Source organism: Mus caroli, unplaced genomic scaffold, assembly GCF_978045245.1.
Source record: "Mus caroli unplaced genomic scaffold, Mus_caroli_1 scaffold_5, whole genome shotgun sequence".
Taxonomy (NCBI): domain Eukaryota; kingdom Metazoa; phylum Chordata; class Mammalia; order Rodentia; family Muridae; genus Mus; species Mus caroli.
In genome coordinates, this window is record NW_028227260.1 from 106,805,102 (window position 1) to 106,825,141 (window position 20,040).

Below are 20,040 nucleotides of genomic sequence, written 5' to 3' on the forward strand. Positions count from 1 at the left end.
GAGCTAACAAAGAATTCTCACCTGAGGAATAACAAATGGCTGAGAAGCACCTGAAAAAATGTTCAGCATCCTTAATCATCAGAGAAATGCAAATCAAAACAACCCTGAGATTCCACCTCACACCAGTCAGAATGGCTAAGATCAAAAATTCAGGTGACAGCAGATGCTGGCGGGGATGTGGACAAAGAGGAATACTCCTCCATTTTTGGTGGGATTGCAAGCTTATACAACAACTCTGGAAATCAGTCTGGTGGTTCCTCAGAAAATTGGACATAGTACTACTGGAGGATCCCGCAATACCTCTCCTGGGCATATATCCAGAAAATGTCCCAACCAGTAAGAAGGACACATGTTCATAGCAGCCTTATTTATAATAGCCAGAAGCTAGAAAGAACCCAGATGGCACTCAACAGAGGAATGGATACAAAAAATGTGGTACATTTACACAATGGAGTACTACTCAGCTATTAAAAGGAATGAATTTATGAAATTCCTAGGCAAATGGCTGGACCTGGAGGGCATCATCCTGAGTGAGGTAACACAATCACAAAAGAACTCAAATGATATGTACTCACTGATAATTGGATATTAGCCCATAAACTTAGTATACCCGAGATATAAGATACAATTTGCAAAACACATGAAACTCAAGAAGAATGAAGACCAAAGTGTGGACACTTTGCTCCTTCTTAGAATTGGAAACAATCACCCATGGAAGGAGTTACAGAGACAAACTTTGGAGCTGAGAAGAAAGGATTGACCATCTAGAGACTGCCATATCCAGGGATCTATCCCATAATTAGCCTCCAAATGATGTCACCATTGCATACACAAGTGTTTGCTGAAAGGACCCTGATATAGCTATCTCTTGTGAGACTAGGCCGGGGCCTAGCAAACAGGTAAGTGGATGCTCACAGTCAGCTATTGGATGGATCACAGGGCCCTCAATGGAGGAGCTAGAGAAAGTATCCAAGGAGCTAAAGAGATCTGCAACCCTGTAGGTGCAACAACATTATGAACTAACTAGTACCCGGGAGCTCTTGACTTTAGCTGCATATGTATCAAAAGATGGCCTAGTTGGCCATCACTGGAAAGAGAGGCCCACTGGACTTGCAAACTTTATATGCCCCAGTACAGGGGAACACCAGGGCCAAAAAGTGGGAATGGCTGGGTAGGGGAGTGGGGGCGAGGGTATGGGGGACTTTTGGGATAGCATTGGAAATGCAAATGAGGAAAATACCTAATTTAAAAAAAAAAACAATTTACTACCAAAAAAAATATTAAAAAAAAAAAAGGCTACCAGTTTAGACACATTTAGTAATTCCATAGTTCTGTGATGTTTTCCTTATAAAGTGATGTTTTTCTTATAAAGAGTTCCTTAGCCAGTATCCTTCCATATCCTAAGTGCGAAAATCCAAATCCTCAGATGTCTGTCAGTGTGCTCACTGTGCTGTCTTTTCTACAAATTCAGAGTTGACTGGTAGATGATATATCGACCAAGGAATCTCTTTTATTTCAAAGTTTTTAAGCCAATGAATTGCAGAAAAGTGAAGGAAATATCTTCATTAAACAGTAAGGATCAGCATAAATAACTAATTAAAAGGAAATATAACATACCTATCTTTTCAATCCTTTAATTATAAGATGGGATTTCTAGCTGAGACTCTGTCTGTTACTGGAGCTCCATAGGTTTGGGAATTTAAATTAAACTTCCTCAAAGATAAAGTCCTACTCAGAGTATCAGTAGTCTTTGCACACATCCTTGTAAGCCAGTTGCTTAACAGTACTCATCTGTATGGGGACTATCAACTTTTCTACTTATCACCAACATTAATGGAACTCCAGTTACAATTCTTAACTTAATACATGTCACAAAGCATTTAGTTTAGATGGGAGCTGAGATAAAATCTGCTGCAATTTTTCAGACAGGTGGTTCTGAACATCTTACTGAAATAACTTTATTAAGGCAATCCAATTGCCATGTTATTTGAGCTGACATTTTGGTCTTGCCTTGAGGACACATAACTGACCCAGAAACCATTTTGTGATTATCAGACAGTGACTGCTATTAAACAGTAAGGTATCTTTTTTATTCCTCAGCTCAAGGATTATTAGCCTTGGACAGCTCAAGTAGAGCCGTAACTGCTGATCTAGCTGAAGAGGTAAGCTGAAGGTCCAAGAGAGTCTGGGGTTCCATTACCTGCTATTAGCAAATGGGAAATGTATTAAACCTAATTTTCTTTAGCAAATATGAATAATAAGTGGACTGTAGAGCTCTTGTTAAAATGTTCTTGTCATATATCAAAATGGGGGGGGGGTATTGTAAAAATAACATCCCAGGAACATTAATACCCATGTATGTGATCTTGAAAAGAATGAATACATTTTTCAGGTATAAATTTGGGCTGTTCTAACTTGAGAGAAATAAGCCAAAGAGCATTTGACAAAGAATAATAAAATCAGGCTAAATTAAATTGTATGTTTTAGCCAAGTAATAAAATGTACAACTATAGTAAAATCTAGTAACTCAAACTGTCTGGTATCTTATTAGATAGTCTATCAAAAATATATAGATATTGTGTTAGGCAAACAGCAGGTAAAATGGCCATAGTATCTGTTTCTTCATACTTTTAAAACTGCAAATTATCTTCTAATTATACAATTTACTGAAATGCTGTGAAATATTATGTTTTGGATAAAATATGGCTGTTGTAGTTATGAACACACCAGAGCTTTGGTTAGTTATACAAAATGAAGCCCCTCAATTCTTCATCAGTTCCTAAATTGGAATTCTTTATTCCATTTGACTCTAGCTTATATCAACCTGTCAATAAAACAAAGAAGCATAAGGGGCTACTGAAAATTCATGGCTACTGGGAAAAGGGCATCAGGCTTTTTTTAGAGATAGCTACCAGAAAATTGCCCATACTTCAGTCAATAAACCAATACCCATGTCCATATAGTAATATTAACTAAATGCACAGAGTCACTAAAAATAAAAGAAGCAAGTGAATGAATAAATAAAAATTGTCTTGAATGTAGGAAGATTGCTATCTGGAATGTAAAATAAGTTCAACAGGAGAGGGACATCGACAGAGAGGATAATGAGGGTGAATCTGTTCAAAACACACTTTACACATATATGTAATTGTCCAAAGATACACATTCAGCTCCTATAAAATTATATTTTTTAGATTCCATGCATAAAACAAGTAATGTGGTATGCTTCTTTCTATGCCTGGCTTATTTTGATTAATACAACCTAGTTCTATCATATGGTCCTAATGTTCTGATTTCACACTTTTTATGGATAGAGGCCATTTAATAAAATATATCAATGTTAAATTAAGAAATGAAAACAGAAATTCCCTCTTGGAGTAGTTTGTCAAAGTGTGAGCTTAAATTGAATTCTATACTTCTCTCCATATCTTTTCTCTCTGTTTGTAGATTGCAGTTCCTGTCCTGTCAATATCTTGTCTTATTTGTATATCTGATCTCTCTGCTGTGTCTGTCTGTCTAGCATGACTGTCTCTGACAATGGATTCTGCTATGTATTTTTTGAACAGCAAAGAAAACATGATATAAAGATATTTGACTACAGAAATCATTAATACAGTGTGCCATAGCTATTGTTGTGAAGAAACACCACGAACAAAGTACCTCTTAGAAAAGACAATATTTAACTGGGGCTTGCTTATAGCTTCAGAGCATTAGTTATTATGATGGAGAATATAGTGGCAGGCTGGCAGGCAAGATCCTAGAGAACAGCTGAGAAGTACATGCTGATCTATAGGCAGAAGAGAGAGGGAGACAGAGACACAGAGACACACACACAGAGGACTTTTGAAATCTCAAATCCCACCTCCAGTGATGCACTTCCTCTAATGAGGTCATTCCCACTCTAAAAGGCCTTGCCTACTAATTCTCCCCAAACAGTTTATAAACTGCAGTCTAACCATGCAAATAATATATAAACCTATGGGAGCCATTCTTTTTCAAACCATCAGAGAGTACTACAAGGGAATAAATTATGTTAAAACCTCACACAGTTGTTATTAACCCACATTCATATATTCCCTATAGGATATCTTATTTAACATTTCTTTTTAGCCAATTGGTAGTTTTGACTACATGATTGGTAAAATACACACACACACACATATTCAGGCACAAAGACAATCAGACATTTATGCATGAATTCACATCTAATATTTTGAGTCAGAGACTGGAAGAATACATAACTTAAAATTAAGCTACATATTTATCTTAGGTGGTAAAGGCTGATAACGTGGAAAATTCAAGGCAGAGTAAGATTGGTTACATCATTTTTTTTAATTTTTAATATTTTTATTACATATTTTCCTCAGTTACATTTCCAATGCTATCCCAAAAGTCCCCCATAGCGCCCCCCACTTCCCTACACACCCATTCCCATTCTTTTGGCTCTGGCATTCCTCTATATTGGGGCATATAAAGTTCGCAAGTCCAATGGGCCTCTCTTTCCAATGATGGCCGACTAGGCCATCTTTCGATACATATGCAGCTAGAGACAAGAGCTCCGGGGTTCTGGTAAGTACATCATGTTGTTCCGACAATAGGGTTGCAGATCCCTTTAGCTCCTTGGGTACTTTCTCTAGCTTCTCCATAGGGAGCTCTGTGATACATCCAATAGCTGACTGTGAACATCCACTCCTGTGTTTGCTAGGCCCCAGCATCGTCTCACAAGAGACAGCTATATTTGGGTCCTTTCAGCAAAATCTTGCTAGTGTATGCAATGGTGTCAGCTTTTAGAAGCTGCTTATGGGAAGGATCCCTGGATATGGCAGTCTGTAAATGGTCCATCCTTTCATCACAGCTACGAACTTTGTCTCTGTAACTCCTTCCCTGGGTGTTTTGTTCCCAATTCTAAGAAGGGGCACAGTGTCCACACTTTGGTCTTCATTCTTCTTGAGTTTCAAGCGTTTAGTAAATTGTATCTTATATCTTAGGTATCCTAAGTTTTGGGCTAATATCCACTTATCAGTGAATACATATTGTGTGAGTTCTTTTGTGATTGTGTTACTTCACTCAAGATGATGCCCTCCAGATCCATCCATTTGGCTAGGAATTTCATAAATTCATTCTTTTTAATAGCTGAGTAGTACTCCATTGTGTAAATGTACCATAATTTCTGTATCCATTCCTCTGTTGAGGGACATCTGGGTTCTTTCCAGCTTCTGGCTATTATAAATGGGCTGCTATGAACATAGTGGAGCATGTGTCCTTTTTACCGGTTGGGACATCTTCTGGATATATGCCCAGGAGAGGTATTGCTGGATCCTCCGGTAGTACTATGTCCAATTTTCTGAGGAACTGCTAGACTGATTTCCAGAGTGGTTGTACAAGCTTGCAATCCCACCAACAATGGAGGAGTGTTCCTCCTTCTCCACATCCTCGCCAGCATCTGCTGTCACCTGAATTTTTGATCTTAGCCATTCTGACTGATGTGAGGTGGAATCTCAGGGTTGTTTTGATTTGCATCTTGATTTGCACTTGTTGACATCCATAGTAGTGCCTGGGTTTGGTAACTGTATATGGGATGGATCCCTATGTAGGAAAGTCACTGGATGGCCTTTCCTTCAGTCACTGCTCCACACTCTGTCTCTATCTCCTCACACAGATAATTTGATTCCATTTCTAAGAAGGACCGAAGTATCCATACTGTGGTCTTCCTTCTTCTTGAGCTTCAAGTGGTCTGTGAATTGCATCTTGGGTATTCTGAACTTCCGAGCTAATATCCACTTATCAGTGAGTTCATATGGTCACTTGATCTTTGACAAAGGATCTTAAACCATGTAGTGGAAAAAAGACAGCATTTTCAATAAATGGTGCTGGTTCAACTGTGGGTTAGCATGTAGAAGAATGCATATTGATCCATTTTTATCTTTGTCCAAAACTCAAGTCCAAAGACCTCCACATAAAACCTGATACACAGAAACTTAAAGAAAAGAAGGTGGGGAAGAGACTCGAGCACAGGAGCACAGAGGAAATTTTTCTGAACAGAACAATAGCTTATGCCCTAAGACCAAGAATTGAAAAATGGGAACTTATAAAATTGCGAAGTTTCTGTAAGGCAAAGGACACTGTCAATAGGAGAAAACTGCAACCAGCAGATTGGGAAAATATCTTTACCAACCCTACATCTGATAGAGGGCTAATATCTAATATATACAAAGAACTCAAGAGATTAGACTCCAGAGAACCAAATAACCATATTTAAAAATGGGGTACAGAGCTAAACAAAGAATTCTCAACTGAGGAATACCAAATGGCTGAGAAGCACCTGAAAAAATGTTCAGCATCCTTAGTTATCAGGGAAATGCAAATCAAAACAACCCTGAGATTCTGCCTCAGACCACTCAGAATAGCTAAGATTTAAAACAAACAAACAAACAAAAAACACATGAAACTCATGTAACAGCTGACACTGGCGAGGATGTGGAGAAAGAGGAACACTCCACTATTGCTGGTGGGATTGCAAGCTGGTACAACTACTCTGGGAATCAATCTGATGGTTCCTCAGAAAATCTGCCATAGACCCAGCAAGGCCACTCCTGGGTATATACCCAGAAGATTCTCCAACATTTAATAAAGACATGTGCACCACTATGTTCATAGCAGCCTTATTTTTAATAGCTAGAAACTGGAAAGAACATAGATGTTCTGTTCCAATTCAACAAAGGAATTGACACAGAAAATATGGTACATTTACACAATGGAGTGCTACTTAGCTATTAAAAACTATGAATTCATGAAGTTCTTTGGCAAATGGATGGAACGAGAAAACATTATCCTGAGTGAGGTAACCCAATCACCAAAGAAAGTTTCTAACATTCTATTATGAAGCTGTTGATGTGTTAATATCAAATTGTAGAATGGAATTACAAAGGTATTTTGGGAAAGAACCTGATGAAATATATATCCCTTATTCCAAACAGCAATTAAATTGGTTATTGCAAAATATTGATATTTGGCCTATTGCATATGCAAACTTTTCAGGAAAAATTTATAATCATTATCCAAAAGACTACTTTTTACAATTTGCCCTCTATGCATGCTTTTGAGTTTCCTGTACATTTGTGCATGCAGCCCATATAAAATGTGCTTACTGTATTACAGATGGCTCATCTAATGGGAATGCAGAATATGTAATTGGATAACAAGTTTATTCTCTTGAGTTTCCCTCTGCTTCAGCACAGTTTATTGAATTACATTCTGTAGCCACTGTTCATAAAATGCTGAAAAATCCAGCTTTAAATTTGTTTACTGAAAACCAATATATATCTTATTGTTTGCAATTGCTTGAAATTCTTCCCTTTTTAGATACTGCTAATTCTCAAATTTTGCAATTATTTCTGCAAATACAACTCAATTTATGAAAACATACAGTTCCTTATTTGTAGGACATTTAAGATTTCATACTGGATTTCCTGGACTCCTAAGTGAGGGCAATGCCACTGGAGATTTCTATACCAGGAAGGTTATAGGCCTTATACTAGAACAATTAGCCAAAAAATCTCATGCTTTACATCATCAAAATAACAATAGCTTGAGACAACAATTTAGTGTTTCTAGAGAATATACATGTCAAATTGCAAAGACTTGTCTGCAATGTCTTCAATTTCTTGCTATAGCACATAATGGTGTTAATCCTTGAACTTATACGTCATCAATTATGGGAAATAGATGTTACTCATATTTCTGATTTTGGAAAATTTAAATATGTACATTGACTATTGACAATTTTTCGGGCTTTTTAGTTGCAACTACCTTAACAGGAAAAGTTACTAAAAATGTAATTAATCATTGCCTATACTGTTTTTCTAGGCTGATTGTTCCAAATCAGATTGAAACAGATAATGGAACTGCTATTGCAGTCAAGCATTTGAGATTTTTTTTGATGATTTAATATTAAGCATTTTACTGGGATTCCTTATAATCCTCAAGAACAAAGTATTGAGAAACAAGTATTGTGGAACTTTAAAGCAATATCTTCATAAAATAAAAAAAGGGGAGTAATATCCCCATACACCACAAATTTATTTAAATCATTCTCTTTTTATTTTAAAATTTTAATTTAAATGCCAAGGAACTCTCTGAGTGTCTATGGAACTGTACAACTAGGCATAATTATGTCTAGGTGAAATGGAAAGACCCCCAAACTGGCATATGGCATGATCCTGATCGGATATTTAATATGGGGAAGAGGGCATGTTTGTGGGTTTTTTTTGTTTTGTTTTGTTTTTTGTTTTTTGTTTTTTGTTTTTTGTTTTTTGTTTTTTGTTTTTGTTTTTTGTTTTTTGTTTTTTGTTTTTGTTTTTTGTTTTTTGTTTTTTGTTTTTTGTTTTTTGTTTTTTGCTTTTTGCTTTTTGCAGGATGCTGAAGAAGCATTCTAGCTGCCAGAGTAGTGGTGTGACATGCTGATGCTGGAACAAAGAATGATGCTGACTTGTGAGCTTGCTGAGAGCCCTGACAATGGTGACTATGAAGCTGTATTGGACATATGTTCCTGACCCACCTTTGCTTGCCTATATCTCAGAGTGGACAAGCTGCCTTGCCTCAAACTTTTAGACTTCATATGACTGAGAACATGGAGAATTTGGAAACTGCCTTCAAAAAGTTAATCAAAGAAATTAAAATGACTCTTCTCTTTCTCTTAATGTGACCTATCTGATTCTATCATGGACTGGTCTGGAAAGCAATCCAATATTGGAAATAACAGTCTTCATTTGGATGGCTGGTTCTGGACATTTTCAGAGACATATTTGGAAGTTAGCTGCAGTTATCTATGAAGTTACACTGGCTGTAAATAGAATCGGGGCAAGATCTGACTTTGAACAAGTGTTAGTGCATGTGTTAAGGCTCCTAATCTTTTATTAATTTATCATGTTAAAATAACTTTTGTTTCTTCTACATTATTTAATGTAAATTGTATTGATTGTATACTTCCTAATTGTGTCAGTGTATTGAAAATTGGCATGTCTGTTATGGTGGTCTATCAACCAGCCTTTTTTCCATTGCCTGTGTGAATTACTGAACCTTGGTATTCTGAAAAACTTGCAAGTACTGGAAGAAATGAATTAGGCTTTAAAAAGAAGCAAGAGTGTAGTGGCCTTGATTATTGCTGGTATAGCAGGTTTAATTGCATTAATAGCTAGCAATATTGCTTCTGCAATTGCTTTGGCACAAGAAGTTAAGACAGCTACTTGTGTTAATCATTTAGCAAAAAAAAAAATGTTACTAATGTTCTGGGTATTCAAGAGGATTTAGGTAGGCATTTGGAACAATTAATTGATGTACTTTATGATACTATTCAAATTATTTGAGAGGAGGCTCAGAGTCTAAAAAGGAGCCATCTCAAGTGCCATGCCAAATACCAATGGATTTGTGTTACTTCTAGAATTTACAGTGGCAGTCACTATAATTTGGAAAAAGTTCAAAGAGACTTGCAGGGCATTTGGCATAATTCTAACACCCCTGGATGTTTTAACTTTATGTAGTGAGATAATGAATTGAAAGAATGCTGCTCTGCTGAGCTTTGATACTGCAGACACTCCTGATAAAATTATCCATGGCCTGAGGTCAGTATTTTCATCTTTGTTAAGCTTCAAGAATGGTATATATAGCTTGATCGTGCAAGCCCTTCTTGTCCTGAAAATACTTTTATTTCTGCCCATGTGATAAAAATTGCCTTTATCAACATGTTGGCAGCCCAAATACATGGCTTGAAACTAAAAATAAACATCCAGACAGAGTTATTAACAGACTGGCAGTCAACAACAGGTAAGTTCTGCACAGAGCCTTACCAACATAAGACAGAATAGCATTGCTTTTGATAATGCATATTCCATAGTGGGTAAGGAAGGCACTCTTGTCAGATCCCCTAAGACAGGCATAGTCTAGTTTATGAAATAAAAAAGGGGGAGATGTTCAGAGCTTTGGGGGCCACTTGACAGGAATCTGACATTGACCAAGGACAAGGAAATGGGGTTCAGGCAGGAATCTGACATTAGGCCATGGCAAGAAAGTAAGCTCAGGCAGGAATCTAATTTTAGGCTAGAACAGAAAAATAAGTTCAGGCAGGAATCTAATTTTAGGCTAGAACAAAGAAGTGGGCTTCAGGCATGAATATGACTTTGGGCTAGGACAGGGAAGTAGGTTCAGATATCTTGGTCATCCTGATAAGCCCCTAGAAACAGTGATCACAGAACTTTGTTTATTGCCTTGCTGTTTCTTGACTATTTGTATTTATTGTCTTGCTCATTCCTTAACTTAGAACAGACCTTATTGCTTGCATGTAATTAAAATGGTATAAATGCTGATTGGGAAAAATAAACCCACTCAGAACTGACTGGGTTCATGCAATATTGTTGTTTAGTTGTTTTATTTTCTTTTTAATCTTCACTCCTGCACTGGAGATCCTGTTGACTGACTGAGCTGGCTTGGTCCAAATGCTTAGCAAACACATGAAAATATGCTCAACATCACTAATTATCAGGACAGTATATGATATAACTCATGCTTAACACCTGAGTTCAGTAAGATAACTATTTACTGTTAAATAGAGAAGCATTCATATCAGTATATGTTTATATTTGTAACAACAACAAATAAAAGTTGTTCACAATTTCCCAAGACACCAAGGGAAGGAATATAAAAGTAATTGGAGAGAGGAAGAGGAAGGGAGAAAATTACATAATTATATCTAACTTAAAATTTTGAGAGATAAAAAAATTGAGAGACAAAAAGCTCTAATTTCTACAGATTATGCAGAAAAATAAGAACTTCAACCACTAAAGTGGGCATGTATATTAGTAGGTATATTATTCCAAGAAAGTAATGAGATTCACCCAAAACGTGAACAGTAGAACTCTAGCAACTTCACTGATGGAGACATGAAATGAAGATGGAGTGAGTTTCTCACAAGTACCTGAATCAGAGGTTTTGTTTTGGTTTTTGTTTTGATTTGTTATGTTTGTTTTGTTTTTAAAGACAGGGTATCTCTGTGTTTCTGGATGTCCTGGAATCACTCTGTAAACCTGGCTAGCATAGAACTCAGACATCTACTTGCCTCTGCCTCATATGTGCTAAGATTAAAGTTTTTCTATCTCTTCATTTTAATTGTCATATCTAAATAATTTACACTTAAGGCATTAACTCATAAGACCCAAATTTGTCATTTTACTATTTATTATTTCTTTCCTGTTTTTTTTCATTTTGTGCAGATTATTTGACCTTCTACAATTTCAACTTGATTTATTTGATGTTATTAAGATTCATAAGTTTAAATATTTTAGTGATTGAAAATATGCAAGTATTTTATCATTTCAAATGAAAAATATGTAAAGCTGTCTCTTAGTTTCTTTAATGTTTTAAATTTATTTTTAATCAATTAATAATTTTATGTGTTTAAATATTAACCTTCAAAATTATAAGGTAATCAATATTAACACTATTCAAAAATCTCACTGAGGACAGGAGAGATGGTAAAGCAGGTAAAAGTCATTGTTCTTCTTGCAAAGAACCAGAAATTGGCTGCTGATTTGTACATCAAGCTAACCCAACCACATATAACTCCAACCTTAAGTGATCTGATGTCCTCTTTTTGACCTCTGAGGATAGTCATATGCATAGTCCTGGCAGAAAACACACAGATATATATCAATATGAACCCAGGGAAGCATATAATATATAATGTAAATTCATTAAAATTGCCTATGATTTCTGTTTAAGGATAGTTTGTGAGAAAAGCATTGGTTTGTTAAGGTAAATAATTATAGTTTCATATAATAATAAATTAGTATAAAATACAGGATGAACCCAAATGAGGTATCTTTCAAGTGGTAGGAGCACATGTTAAGAATAAATATTGGTAAGTAGAAGAGAAAACATTGTCAGAATAGGGTGACTGGGAAATTCAGGGATATGATTTTAGGGAAGTACAGTCAGAAAGTGAAGGGTATAGGAGAGCCTAGTATACGCAAGAAAAGGCAGGGGGTTTTATATGACTGATGGGGAATGAAGATGACAGATATTGTGCCATACAATGATTCTGTATGTTCTACTAAAAGTTTTCAAGCAGCAATGAGCATAACCCAACCCTTTATCTAGTGTATGAATCCTTGAAACTTCACAGAAGAAAAAAGTAAGATGTCAGAGGTGTGAAAATGAGTTAGTTTGTAATGCATGTCATCAATATGAGTGACAAATTCCAGAGTTTGTATTAATGCTACAATAGCAAGAACAAAGTAGGAAACATTCAAGAATGATACTTTAACAGGACCTCATGACTAGGCAGAATAATGATCCCCTAAATTTGTCTGCAGTCTGAGGTTCAGAATCAGTAAAGATTCTGTCTTAAGTACACAAGTGAATTTAGATGGAAGATTGCATTAAAATTTCAAATGAGCAAACCTTAAAATAGAAAGGCACCTTCTGGATTATCTGTATGTGGCCCAGTATAATCACAAGAGTCCTAGAGAGAGGAAGAGAGCCAAGAAGTCAGAGTCAGAGAGACAGATGGCTATGAAAGATTGGTAAAATTATGTAACATGAGAAAGGCTCTTTCATACATTGTATGTTTTGATTACAAATCAAAGAATGTGTGCAGCATCCAGAAGCTGAAAAGATCATGAAAATACACTGTGTTAGAGCCTTCAGAAAGAAATACTGTCATACTAATATCTTAGTTTTCTGATCTGGTGGTTTTAATATCTTATTCTTCTTATTCATTCATTTATTCATTCATTCATTCACTTTGTACCCTGATTGCAGACCCCTCCCTCCTCTCCTCCTAGACACTCTTACAAATCCCTCCCTCATTATTCCCTCTCCTTCTCCTCACAGAAGGGTGAGTCCCCCTTCAGTACCAGCCTACCCTGGAATATCTAAACCCAACAAGACTAAGTACATCCTAGCTCACTGGGGCCTAACCAGGCAGTCCAGATAGGGGAAGGGGATTCAGTGCCAAATAACAGAATCAACAACAACACCTGATCAAATTGTTAGGGGACCCACATGAAGTCCAAGCTACACATCTGCTACAAATGTGCAGCGGGCCTAGGTCCAGCCCCTGCATGGTCTTTGGTTGGTGGTTCAGTCTCTTTGAGCCCTTATAAACCCAGGTTTCTTGACTCTAGGTCTTTTTGTTGTGTCCTTGACCTCTCTGGCTTGCTCATTTTTATCCTCCAGTCTTCCACAAGACTCTTAGAGCAGCCCCTGATGTTTGGCTGTGAGTCTCTGTGTCTTTTTCCATCAGCTGCTGGATGAAGCCCCTCAGGATACAGTTATGCTAGGCTCTATTTTCTTATTCTTAATATTCTACATTTCAAAGCAAAAATTTTCTGTTGTTACTGAGAAGTTTATGTTCATTTGTCCTTGTAGCAATACCAAAATAATACAGTGACCAAATATTTGTGGTTAGGAGGATAGAGACTGAAAATCAACTCTGAATGGATAACTTAAATCTGAGAGTTTGCCATTGATAGAGATAGAAAACACAAGAAAGTAATGAGGCTCAGGACCATTTGAATAGAAAGAATAGAGCAAGGTGAGGAAAGAATAAATTTGTTTTTGACAATGTTGATGAATGATTTTTGCTCCCTGATAGTGGTTTTTTTGTTGTTTTTTGTTTGTTTGTTTTTAATATATGTGATAAGGAGACTACACTCATGAAATCTGAACAGTATGCTCACCTAAAAGAGACCTTAAAAATGACAATACTAATCGGCATAGCAATGTGAATGATGGAATTCTCACAAGACTCCACTCTTAGAAAAAGAGCTGCAGATAGTGACTGGTTATTGAGAAAAGCAGAATCTCCAGGGATGAACCCTCAATAGGTAACCCAACAATCTAAAGCGATCAGTCTGAAATACATAGGAGCAACTATAAATCAACTCAGTATGTTGCATTTATAAATCTATACATACCTAAATGTAATACATACATACATAGATAAGCACATAAGCACAGATATGTAACAATAAAAATTACTTTCCTTTATAATTTTGAAAACACCACTCAATTCGCATCTAATTTTCACTGACGATGTTGAAAATCACTTTACCATTTCTTCAATCTTTGTAGTTGGTGAATTTTCTCTTTTCTATAATCTACAATTTTCTATTCCCAGTGCTCAGAAGTTTCAGTGTTTTATCTACGTTGCTTATTATTATCCTTATCATCTAAATAGTAAACTTCATTAAGCTCTAATTTTTTAAAAAAATATTTGGATAACAATGTATTTATTTTCTTTCCATAATATATACTCAAAATATTGAAGAAAGCCTTGTCTCCATGCCCGGCTGGTCAAATGCAGCAGCATCAAGCTCTGCCCCCTCTACACTCAATTTCCCTGAGCACATCTATGACTGCATTCCTAGAAGTCTGCTGCTGCCAGGGCCAACCAGGTGAGTTACCCAAGCCCCAAAAGCCAGCCTGTGGGGACCTAGGCAAGCTCAGCAGCCTTGAAATCTGCTCTGACCCCTTTGTGCTCCATCTCCTGGTTACATACCTCTAAAACTACCTCAGACATCTGCTGCCATCAGAGACCACCAGGTGAGACCCCTACTCCCAATTCCCTACCTGACAACTCCTCTGGACAAATCCAGCAATGGTGATCTCTGCCTTGCCTCTTCTGTACTCTATTTCTGGGGCCACAATTCCATCTACATCCATGAACATCTGCTGCTACATAAGACAAATAGAGCCCTGCAACCATCAGGGACCACCAGCTTTACCTGTGTTCCATATGTACCTCACATGGGACAATCAGCAGCCTGAAGCCATCAGGGTCTACTACTTCTGCCTGAATCCATGGAAACATGCTACAACCAGGGACAAGCAGCTCTACCTGCAAAACTAGAGACCTGCTGACATCAAGGGCTACCAGCTCTTTCTATAGCTCCAGTGGTCTACTTCTGCCAAGGACTACCATGCCTGTCAATAGTAGGAACAAGCAGATGGCTAAAGGCCAACATAAGAACATAATCAAGAAAAGTTAGGGCAATATGGCACTATCACAACACATCTCTCCTACTACAGCAATAGCTGAATATCCTAACACACCTAATACAAGAAAATGACCTTAAGTCTAATCTTATGAAGATTATAGAGGCCTTTAAATAGGATATGAATATACCCCTTAAAGAAATACAGAAAAATACAAATAGGTGAAGTACCTTAAAGAGGAAATGGATAAATGTAAAGAAATAAAGGAAAATGTAACCAAACAGGTGAAAGACATGAATAAAACTGCTCAAGGCCTGAAAATAGAAATAGAAACAATGAAGAATATAATCTGAGGCAATCCTGGAGATGGAGAACCTAAGAAAGAACAGGAACTACACACATAACCATCACTAATAGAATATAAGAAATGAAAGAGAGAAAAAAAAAAGAAATGGAAGAGATAATTTCAAACATAAAAGATACCATAGAATGAATTGATGCATTAGTCAAAAAAAATAAATAAATAGTTTCTAACACAAAAACATCCAAGAAAATCTGAACACTATGAAAAGACCAAATCTAAGGATAATCAGAATAGAAAAAGAAGAAAATGCCGGGCACTGGTGGCTCACGTTTTTATTCCCAGCACTTGGGAGGAAGAGGCAGGTAGATTTCTGAGTTCAAGGCCAGCCTGGTCTACAAAAGTGAGTTCCAGGACAGCCGGCGCTATACAGAAAAACCCTGTCTCAAAAAACAAAAACAAAAACAACAACAAACAAAAAACAAAGAAAAATAAAGAAAGAAAAAGAAAAAGAAGACTTCGAACTCAAAGGCCAAGAAAATATGTTAAAAAAAAACATAGAAGAAAATTTTCCCAACCTAAAGAAACAAATAACAAATATCTATAAACTATAAACATACAAGAAGCTTACAGAACACCATATAGAGTGAACCAAAAATTTTTTTTCTGCCACATGATAATCAAAACACAAAATGTATAGATCAAAGAAAATATTAAAAACCACAAGAGATAAAATTTAAGTAACAATTGCAGACAGATTAGAACTACACTAGACTTCTCCACTGAGACTTTAAAATCCAGAAGGGCCTGGGCAGACGTCTTATGTCTCTAAGAGATCATAGAATGTGAGCCCAGACTTCTGTACCCGAAAAACTTTCAATCACCATAGTAAATATGATCCTGAAAATATCATCCTGACTGAGGTAACCCAGACTCAAAAGAACATGCATGGTTACTCACTGATAAGTGGATAAAGTACAGGATAAGCACACTACAATTCACAGACCCAAAGAAGCCAAATAACAAGGAAGGCCCAAGGGAGTCTGGTTGAATCTTCCTCAGAAGGGGAATTAAAATAGATATCAGAGGTGGGTAGAGGGTGTGAACTGCTTAGTAGAAGGGATGGGGAGGGAAGTTAAATGTAGGGATAGCAATAGAGAAGGCAAATTCACAGTGGACAGTAGTGGGGGGAAATCTAGGATATTTCAGAAACCTGGGGTGGGGGAGACTCCACGGATATAGGGTGACTTTAGCTGAAACTTCTAGGAGTGTTGATATGGATCCTGAAATGACAATTTCCTGTAGCTAGGTATAACTCCCAGTGGAGGGGTAAGAACAGCGATCAATCCATAAAGCTTTCAACATAAAATATACCCTGCTTACAATATGGTCAGAGAAAAAGGTAGAACAAGAATGGAGGGAACTCCCAACCTATTACTGCCCCAAATTAAGACCCATTCCCTGAGCAAGATCCAATCTCTGACCCTATTACTAATGGTCTGTTATGCTTGCAGACAGGAGCCTACTATAACTATCTCCTGAGAGGCTGCACCCAACAGCCAATAGAAACAGATGCATAGATCCACAACCAAATATTGGAAGGAGCTTGAGAAGTCTTGTGGAAGAGTTGGAGAAATGATTGTAGGCCCCATGGGGATAGGGACTCCACAGGAAGACCAAAATAGTCAACTTACCTGGACCCTTGGGACTCTCAGAGCCTGAACCACCAACAAAAGAGCAAACATGAACTCAACTGGACCTAGTCCCCCTGTATATATGTAGCAGGTGTGCAGTTTGGTTTTCATGTGGGAATCCCAACAACTGGAGTTGGAGCTCCCCTTGAATTAGTTGCCTGCCTATGTATCTTGTTCCCCTAACTGAACTGTCTGCTTGGCTTCACTGAGAGAGAATGCACCTAGTCCTGAAGTGGCTGATGTGTGTGTGTATGTGTGTGAGGGTGATGTCCAAGGGTTATTTCCCCTACTCAGGGGAGAAGCTGTGAAAGAGGGAATTAGGAGGAGAAGAGGGGCTGATATTGGGATGTAAAGTGAATAAATGAATTAAATTTTAAAATATTGAAGAAAATCTTGGGAAAGAAGGTAAAGATTCACTAATAATGTGTTGGGAGCGACCTTGCTTGAACATTAATTGTCTTTTCAGCCAAAAGTGCTTATTGGCACAAAGTCCTGGCCTCTGTGGGAAAGTACAACCTCCAGTTAAGAACAAATAGCTATAGATCTTGAGAACAGGTGCCCAGGGACCCCCAGTTGAGAACAGATAGCTATAGATCTTGTGGACAGGTACCTAGCAACCCATTCTGTTCTGTTCCTCCTGCTGAACATTATACCCAGCTAATATTCTGTTCTTTTACCCAGCCAATATCCTGTTCTTGGGAACGAGTGCGTTCCCCCAGAAACAAAGCTACCCCCTCCACACCCCTCGCCCCATATCCTGCTTCTATGAGTATATAACCCATGTGGGAATGATAAAAATTTGTCTCGAAAAAACAAACAAACAAACAAAAACGTGTCAGCTTGATCAGACCTCCTGACTTTCTGTCTCTTCTTCGCTGTCTCTTGTGCCCCATTCTTTCCATAGGTGATCCTCAGACCCTGTTTGACCATCTCGCAGGTCGGGGAAATACTACTTACATGTGTATGCATTACAAAGTCAATATATCACAGCTCAAATTCTATGTAATTTTGGAATTATATTGAAAAAAAATCAGATTTTTTTGGAAAAGTTATCACTCTGTAGCCTAAGTCTCATTATGTAGCCCAGGCTTGGTCAGAGCTCATGGAAGGCCCCTGCCTTAGCCTCCCAAGTTCTCCATTAAGGTGTGAGGCATGATGCCTCATTTCCATTTGTAATTATAAATGTTCATTTCATGACCTTAAAAAGGAAATGCCTGGTGGAACAATAAATTGTATGAGTCCAAGTTGCCAGACACAGCAAGCACTCCTTTTTAGTAAGCTTTAGCATATGAAAACTACATTATAGGTAAGTTCATATGAGATTCTGAATCTCCCCCAGCTAACAACTGGATGGATTTTTTTGTTTTTTTTATTCTAAGTTCATGATAAAAGATGAAAAAGACAATTAGGAAGGTGGGTTGGTATACCTGCTCCTCCACTGGGGGCCCTGTCTAACTACTGGAGCTGATATCCTCATGTTCTATATCCCCACTGTTGGGCATTTAGGCCACATAGAGTCCTGGGAGCCTCTCACATCCCAAGTCTCTGGAATTTTCTAGAGGTTTCTCCAACCCCCCAGCCCCAGCAACGGCATATTTCCATTCATCCTCCAGGACTTCTGGGCTTCTCTCTTGCCTCCCCCCATACCTGCCCCCTTATCCTCTCCCTCTCTCTTCTCCCACCCAGGTCCCTCCCCCCTCTGCCTCCTATGATTATTTTGTTCTACCTTCTAAGTGGGATTTAAGCTTCCTAAGCTGGACCTTCTTTCTTGTTTAACTTCTCAGGGTCTATGGGGTGTATCACGTGTATTCTGTACTTTTTGGCTAATATCCACTTATCAGTGAGTTCATGCCATGAATGTCATTTTGGGTCTGGGTTACCTCAGTCAGGATGATATTTTCTAGTTCCATCCATTTGCCTCCAAAATTCATGAGGTCCTTGTTGTTAATATCTGAATAGTATTCTATTGTGTAAGTGAACTACATTTTGTGTATCCATTCTTTGGTCGAGGGACATTTGTGTTGCTACTAGTTTCTGGCTCTACTCTGTTATGAACAGAGTGGAGCACATGTCCTTATGATATCTTTTGGGTATATGTCCTAGAACACGATAGCTGGGTCTTCAGGGATGTCCATTTTCCCCAGGAAATACCAGATTGATTTAAAGAGTGTTTGTACCAATTTGTAATCCCACCAAGTATGGAGAAGTATTCCCCTTTCTCCACATCCTCATCAACATGTCCTGTTGCTTGAGTTTTTAATTTTAACCATTCTATTTGGTGTTAGTTAGAGTCTCTGGGTTGTTTTGATTTGCATTGTCCTGAGGAATAAGAATTTTGAACATTTTTTTAAGTGGTTCTCAGCCATTCCATATTCCTCTGTTGAGAATTCTGTTTAGCTTTGTGTGACATTTTAATGGAGTTATTTGGTTTTATTGGAGTATAATTTCATAAGTTCTTAATGTATTAGCCTTCTATTGGATGTAGGGTTAGTGAAGATTTTTTTCCCAATCTATAGGTTACTTTTTGTCTTGTTGACAGTGTCCTTTGCCTTACAGAAGTTTCGCAATTTCATGAGGTCCCATTTATGGATTGTCGGTCTCAGAGTCTCAGTTATTGGTGTATTGTATTCAGGAAATGTCTCACTATGCCAATGTATTCGAAGTTATTTTCCACTTTCTCCTCTATTAAATTCAGTGTATCTAGTTTCATGTTGATGTCCTTGATCCACTTGGATGTAAGCTTTGTGCATGGTGATAAATATGAATCAGTTTGCATTCTTCAACAGGCAGACTGCCAGTTAGACCAGAACCATTTGTTGATGCCTTATTTTTTTTCCACTGTATGGTTTTAGCTTTTGTGTCAAAGATCAAGTGTCCATAGGTATGTGTGTTTATTCCTGGGTTTTCATTTTTATTCCATTGATCAATGTGTCTGTCTCTGTACCAATTACATGTGGTTTTTATCACTTTTGCTTAAGTGATTCTTCCAGATGTTCTTTTATTGTTCCGAATTGTTTTGGCTATCCTGGGTTTTTTGTTTTCCCATATGAAGTT